At 44.3% G+C, this 7,414-nt stretch overlaps 1 protein-coding gene across 1 annotated transcript in view; it reads left to right on the top strand.

The window, feature by feature from the left end:
• Positions 1–442: 442 nt before the first annotated feature.
• The window catches only part of gnaz (guanine nucleotide binding protein (G protein), alpha z polypeptide), a gene marked incomplete at its 3' end in the record, with an annotated part of 47,571 nt that continues 40,599 nt past the window's right edge, over positions 443–7,414 (top strand). The window contains exon 1 of the mRNA XM_083793726.1: positions 443–761. The remainder of the gene's footprint in view (positions 762–7,414) is intronic.

Below are 7,414 nucleotides of genomic sequence, written 5' to 3'. Positions count from 1 at the left end.
GTGCAACAAGAAACAGATTGGCCCGTATACGTATACACATCACCAGGCGTTCGTCTCCTCACATGCATACCTCGTATATACATTTAATTGTTAGTGTGTGTGTGTGTATAGTCTTGGCCGTGGCTATACAGTATCGCCCCCCCTTTCCGTTTCTCCCATGATTTAATCCTGGGCTGTTTCGTTTCCCTGTTCTCTCTCCTATAGCCCCTACTGATCTGACTCCTCCCTCCATCTCTCGCTCTCTCTCTCCTGCACTCGCTCTCTCTGTGCCTCTCACTCTCTGACACACTCACACAACACATGCACTCATGCGCGCACGAGCGAGCGCGCACGCACACACACACACACACACACACACACACACACACACACGCGCGCGCACGCACACACACGCAGACACACACACACACACACACATACACACACACACGCCCTTCTCCCCCCATCGCTGCAGTGTCTCTCCACTGCCTTGGAGCAAACGAGGGAGGAAATAGAACACAGACAATAATAAGGCAAGGCAGGGATAAGAGGGGGGTATTGACAGAGCGGTGTATGTATATGTGAGGCTGATACAATGAGAGGTGGAAGGATGTCGGAACAGCAGCAGGACTAGAAAAGGGTGGATTGCACACGCACACACACGCACGCACACGCGCACACACACACACACACACACACACACACACGCAGCCTTTCTCTCCCTGCAACTAGGGTTTGGTCTGCAGTATCCTTCATGAATGGATGCCGGATTGTTGAATACGGTAAGTCTGGCTATTTTATTTTCCTTCTCTCAACCTGCACACGTGCACACACACACACACACACACACACATACACACAAACACACGCACGCACGCACGCAGGCAGACAGACACACACACACACACACACACACACACACACACACGCACACACACCTTGTTTTGCAATCACCGACTGAATGGCGTCCTTTGGACTCCCTTTGGGGTGGGATAGCCAGTATCTGTGGAAGACACTTTTTTTTCTCTGAAGAAGAAGCCTATATTTTGTGCTCCGATGGGGAAGGTGATGTTCAGGAGATGGCAGGCGGCCACTTCTCTACCTCCCCCCCCCCCCCCCCCCATCCACCCTTCAAGCTCTGGGCAGGCAGACTGCCTTAGCCTGCCTGGCGATAGCACATCTTCTCCTTCATACCTCCTTGATTCATTATGAGTGGCATGCAATGAGCGTATAGGTGAATAATGTATAATAGTGCAGGACAAGAGGAGACAAGATGGATCGTGCGTGCGTGCGTGCGTGCGTGCGTGCCTGCATGCGTGCAGACCAGGCCATAAGCCTTATACGGAGGAAGATGAGAGAGTAAAAGCACTATCACGTTGGATCAGGTGTTCAGTATATTGCTGACTGGCTTTTGCCAGGCATTGGATGTGAACGTGCGGTGGGAGGGTGCACACGTCCCGCGGAGCTCGGCTCTGCAGGCGACCAGGGCGAGCGGACAAATTGTAGCTCACGCGCGGGCAGGGAGGGAGCATTTTAAGATTTGTCCCCCGCAGTGCACTGCCTACTGCTCGACAGGGGAAATGACATGAAAATTGATTAAGAATCTTCTCCCAGGGCTCATTTGATGCGTAAGTTTTTCATTAGCCTGTGTGTCTATTTGTCATGCAATCCTGCACAGTCAAACGGAGAGAGGGAAAAGAGACGTTCCGTGCTCATTAGCCAAAACAGGGTGAGGTTAATTTGTGGCATTTTATTTTTGACAGGATTAGAAATGGATGAAGTTGCGTGTGTGTGTGTGTGTGTCCGCGCAAAGATGTACGTGTGTTTGAGAAAGAGACGGAGAGAGAGAGACAGAGAGAGAGAGAGAGAGGGAGAGAGACGGTACAGGGAGGGGTTGAGGGGCTGTGGGGGTTTAACAGTAGGCAGGCAGATGGGGCAGAGGGGCGGAGGTTCATGCAGCAAGCAGAGAGTGAAAGGGGGATTTGAAAACATAGAGTAATAGAGATAAATGGACAAATATTAGGGTCTCAGACAGAGGTCCTGTTTAAGATTCTGACAGAGAGAATGCAAGATGTGTGTGTGCGTGCGTGCGTGCGTGCGTGCGTGCGTGCGTGCGTGCGTGCGTGCGTGCATGCATGCGTGCGTGCGTGCGTGTGTAGTTCACCCAACTAAAGCTCGCTTTCAGGCCCTTATAGACATCAATATATCAAAGTAAAAAATGGTGGATACATCCCACAATGCTTTGCTGGAATCTCCTGAGCGCTACTGATAGCAAAATAGATTAGACATATTAGATTGATGCTGTCCCTGAACCCATTCCTACTAGCTACAGCATACACAGTCAACTAGCAGTGTGCATGATGTTTTTTTTAGATTCATCGAAAACTGTATAAGAATAAAGCATTGTATGACAGTGGAGCTCACATAGTCGGATTCACGTTTGCTCTAACAAGCTCTATGTGACAACTTCAAGGCTACATAATGATTTACAAAATCAAAACGTTGTTTGCCTTAGAAGGAATATTAAAATATGTATTGTGTGGAACCCATGCAGCACAGCAACAGGGGGAAGACCCAGCAACAAGAGTATGCTGCTTAGTAACAGAAGGAATGATTTCCTGGTAATCTGATGAGAGGACAAACATCAAGTTGATATAGATAATAAAACGCATAAAATGCAACAGAAAGCAAGGCAGACTGATGTTAGATTTCCATTATGATGTGATATTGGTTACAGTTATAAGTTTAAGGAGCTCTGAGGAGTAGCAATGATTAAAGGGAGTGACCCGAGAGATAGAGCAGATATTTCTTTGTTTTTCTAACTTGTTTATTGCCATCATTTACAGGCAATTTGTTTCATTATTATAAGACATGATCATTTTCTCTCGGTTCATTTTTTTAAAGTGTAAAAGCAAAATAAGTGACGTTACACTCTAAAGAAGCATACATGCATGAGAGCAGATATTTGAAACTCGGTAATGTCATAACAAGGGAGCATGCATGACTGTCCCTCTCTCAAGTTTCTGCCAAAGTCAGCTTTTAGATGAGAAATCTAAGAAGCCTGGAAGATCATAGGGGATCATGAGAAAGCCTGGAAGATCATAGGGGTACAATGGTACATCACAAGTGTTTTGCAGCAGTTTCCCTTGTGTGAGCTCCTAAATGTACACCTGTCTTACAGCAACAGGAGTTACTGGGATGTTTTCCACTTCGTATACTCCTTCCTATGATCAGCTAGAAAAGATCAGTTTCTTTATTATCCCATATAGGAAACGTGGCTTGTGATCTAAAGGGGGCCCAGGGGTCCTTGAGGGAGTTCCAGGGGGTCCCCAGCTAAATTATAGTTTGTAGCCAAATGGACCCTTATGGGTCTGTAACTCTGAGAGTGTGCAAATGGAACCAAATGGACCCGTTTTACAATATAAATTTGGGTCCCAGAGATAGAAATGCCATTAAATGTGGGTCCGTACTCCGTAGACTAATATGCCTGTCAAACTGGGGGGTCCTTGAAATTAAAAGCGGTTGAGAGTCACTGCTAGAGCCTTAAAAGTCTTCTCTTATGAGGGTCCCTGGCATATCTTTTCAAATGGGGGTCCGCAGGGCTAATTAGTGTCAACATGGGGGTCCTTGGCCTGAAAAAGTTTGGGAACTACTGCTCTAGTCTAGAGCACAAGATAACATGCACATCATGTACACAACTACAGTACAGTACATACAGTAACATGACACATTGATCTGTCTACCACTTCTGGGTCAGTAGGGGACAACCAGCAAAGGAATACTTTCAGTAGTGGCATTTTTACCCCCAAACAAACTGCGTTTAACATGCCATTTCATTTATTTAAAAAGTGTAAGTTCACTGCCAGCCATATTTAAAAATGAATAAATAAACAGGGCTGTTGCTTTTAGTGTCATTAGCGATTGTTAAATGTTATACGCAAAAGTAAAACAATCTTGCAAATATACTTTTTATTACTTTCAATGTGGAAAGTGAACAATGTGCTTTATCTATTGAAAAATAGCAGATCTACAAGCTCATAGCTGCACCGAGTGGCGCGCTACAAGCTTGTAGGTCTGCTAAAAAAATGTAATCGTGAAAATGTGGCGCAAATCTTTAAATAGATATTCTTTCAGAGCGAACGTTTTTAACTCAAATCTTTGCTTCTGGGGGGGGGGGCCTGAAACAACATATTTTCAGATGGGTGTCGGCGGCCAATGTCCTTGACATGAAAATGTCTGAGCACCACTGACATAGAAACATGGGTTTTTCAGAAAAAATTCTACGTCAGGTCTAAATGGGTTAAGAGCTACAAGAAGGGCTCCAAAAGGTTAAATGAACGTAACCGGTTGCTTTCTCTTGTTGTTGCTGCTGACGTGAGTGCAGGGTCATTTATCCTTTGTCGCACAGCGTTATCACTCGCCCTAAACAACACATTTTCAACGAAGTACAAATGATCCTTAAGGGTAATGTGGTTTAACTAAGCGGCCAGAGGCCACTGACAGTCAACTCAATGATGGATGACAGGCAACAGCTTCTCAAATGAAGGCTAATCACATCACAGGGTGGAAGTGGGCCCTCACTAAGTTCACACACGCACGTATGCGCACACGCACGCACGCACACACACACACACACACACACACACACACACACACACACACACACACACACACACACACACACACACACACACGCACTTAGGCTTGGCTTAGGTCTTAATTTTGCCAATCCACAACATCATCAAGTGCATCTCAAGTCTGTCTCTCATTCATGTTTAACGTCCTTTAGTAGAGGTAATTACGTTTACTAAATATGTGATCCTCGAGGGGGATTTATTTGGAATATTTGGGAGAATATCAGTAGATCTTTCTTGAATCCGATGTCTAATTTGGAGAAATGTAAAAAGGTCATGGCTATGTAAATACAATTTGGAAGACAATTGTTGAAAATGTCACAACATATCGTTGCTATATAGATCATACTTCTTCTAAAATCCTAATATTCCTTATCCCATAGCTGATGGTGTACTCCTAATAGTCCTTATCCCATAGCTGGTGGTGCACTGAGGAAATGGGTCAATACATACATACTGTAGACATTCTTGACAAGGCAGCTCAGCATGAACGTCATTACACATCACATAGACGCCTCATAAGGGAGTTTGAGCAGAGCATCATTAGCTAATCGTTTTGTTATTGTGAAATGGTCTGTTGTAATCCCGTCAGTCTAAGTCACTGGTTCCCAAACTTTTTTCATGTCAAGGAAACCCTCAAATTGACACTAATTATTAGACCCCCCCAATTTATATTGTAAAAAACAATGTTAATTTAACTCTGATAGCATGCATGGCCGACATAGTGGCAGAGAACAGCATGCAGGAACACATGCTGTTGGTTTTAGTATGAGGCCAATGATTGCTTCTGTGTCCAACATCTTTGACCTTGTATAGGTGAATACACATATGATTTAAACATTGCATTAATTTGTACTATACAGGAAAGTAGACTACCAGAGGTACTTGCAACTGTAAATCCCCTCCGTAGCCTAAATGGTAAATGGTGCATTTATATATAGCGCCTTCAACCAAGGCGCTTTACATAGAGAGAACAGCATGCAGGAACACATGATTTCTTCTGTGTCTAACATCTTTGACCTTGTATAGGTGAATACACATATGATTTAAACATTGCATTAATTTGTACTACAGTAAAGTAGACTACTAGAGGTACTTGCAACTGTAAATCCCCTGCGTAGCCTAAATGGTAAATGGTGCATTTATATATAGCGCCTTCAACCAAGGCACTTTACATAGATTGTGCATTACATTCACCCATTCATGCACCAATGGAGGCGGAAACCATGCAAGGCACCAACCAGCAGATCAGGAGCAATTAGGGGTTCAGAGTCTTGCTCAAGGACACTTCGACACCAACTCTGGGGGAGCCCGGGTTTGAACTGGCAACCTTGCGGTTACCATCCGGCCACTCTACCCCTGAGCCACCACCGCCCTACCTAGTAAAGGCTTTACTCATGGGCCACTGTAATTGTTGTCGACATTACAGTATCTCTATAGCTTTGTTGTACAGTAGGGCTAATGTTAGCTGCCATAAAATTGAGATACTGTATGTTAATCATTAATGACCAAGTGATATAGTAGACATTATAACCCACAGAGTGTGATGCAAGTGCAAAATGGCTGCCGGGTGAATGGGGTCAAATTAACAGAGTACAATTGCTCCAGTAGTCTAAAATAACACATTCACACAAGGTGTTGTCTGAATTAGTTGGTTGAGCATTTGTAGTAGTTTTGGGTCTTTAATTAATTCTTGTCAAGTATTGGGGCCAAAGTGTCAGTCACTGGACTGGAGAACTAAGAAATTAGTGCTGTCTGTTGGACTGAACTAATTTAGGGCGTGGCATATGGTGGTACAGACACCAAAGCTGTGAACGGATGTCAAGTCGACTGATCCAGTTAATTTTCTATGGAGAACATCTAATGCGACCACAGGATTTGGTGTGTCTGTAAAGATTAAGTTATCTGTCAGTCCTCCAGAAATATACTAGCCTGTTTCCAGTGCTTCAAATTCCTATTCTCGACTTATTTCTCCACCCATTGTTCACACATGGTAAGGAATTAGGGCCATTCCGTCCGAATACCAGGCGATACATCTGCAACATTTCAATTCATTTCCGTTGACTCTCTTCAAAACCTTTATCTCTGAACCAACTCCCTGGCTTCTTCATTGCTCTATTCTATAATATTGTTATAGAATCAGCTGGTTCAGCAATTTATATTTGTTTTGGGTCTTTGAAGTCAGGCTGCCAGCCACTGGTGCATGGAGAACTAAGACAATTAGTGCTATTGTTTTTTTCTGTTTATTGAAAATAGATAAATAAATATTACTATACTAATTCAGGGCGTGGCATGGTATAGTGGTGCAGCCAGTGACGGATAAGTCGATGGATCGCTACATTTTCTATGGATAGCCGTCCGATGTGTGTCTGTAAGGATTAAGTAATCCGTCGGTCTTCCATAAATCTAGCCTGTTTCCAGGACTTAATATATTCACTACTGAATTTTCCCTCATCCCACTCATTGTTCCCATGATGTGAACGAATCGGCCATTCAAGTCTGGATATCAGGCAATAAATCTACAACACTTTCGAACAATGAATTTCAGTTGCTGATTCACTCTCTTCCTGTCTCTGTCTTGCTTTCGCTTGCTCTTTCTTCTGTATCTCTTTCTCTGCTCCCCCTCTCTGCTCCCCTCTCTCTCTCTCTCTCTCTCTCTCTCTCTCTCTCTCTCTCCCCCAATCTGTGCTGCCAGTCAGACGGACATAGGGACTGTCTGTGTCTCTTTCTGGGGACGGCAGGCATATAAGAGGAGCTTCCTCCCTGCACTCAGGGCAGAGCAGAGGGGACTAAACAGAGCA

This window comes from Protomyctophum parallelum (genome assembly GCF_964188405.1).
Source record: "Protomyctophum parallelum genome assembly, chromosome: 21".
Classification (NCBI taxonomy): domain Eukaryota; kingdom Metazoa; phylum Chordata; class Actinopteri; order Myctophiformes; family Myctophidae; genus Protomyctophum; species Protomyctophum parallelum.
Note: the sequence above shows the minus strand (reverse complement) of the source record. Positions and strands in the feature narration are given on the sequence as shown.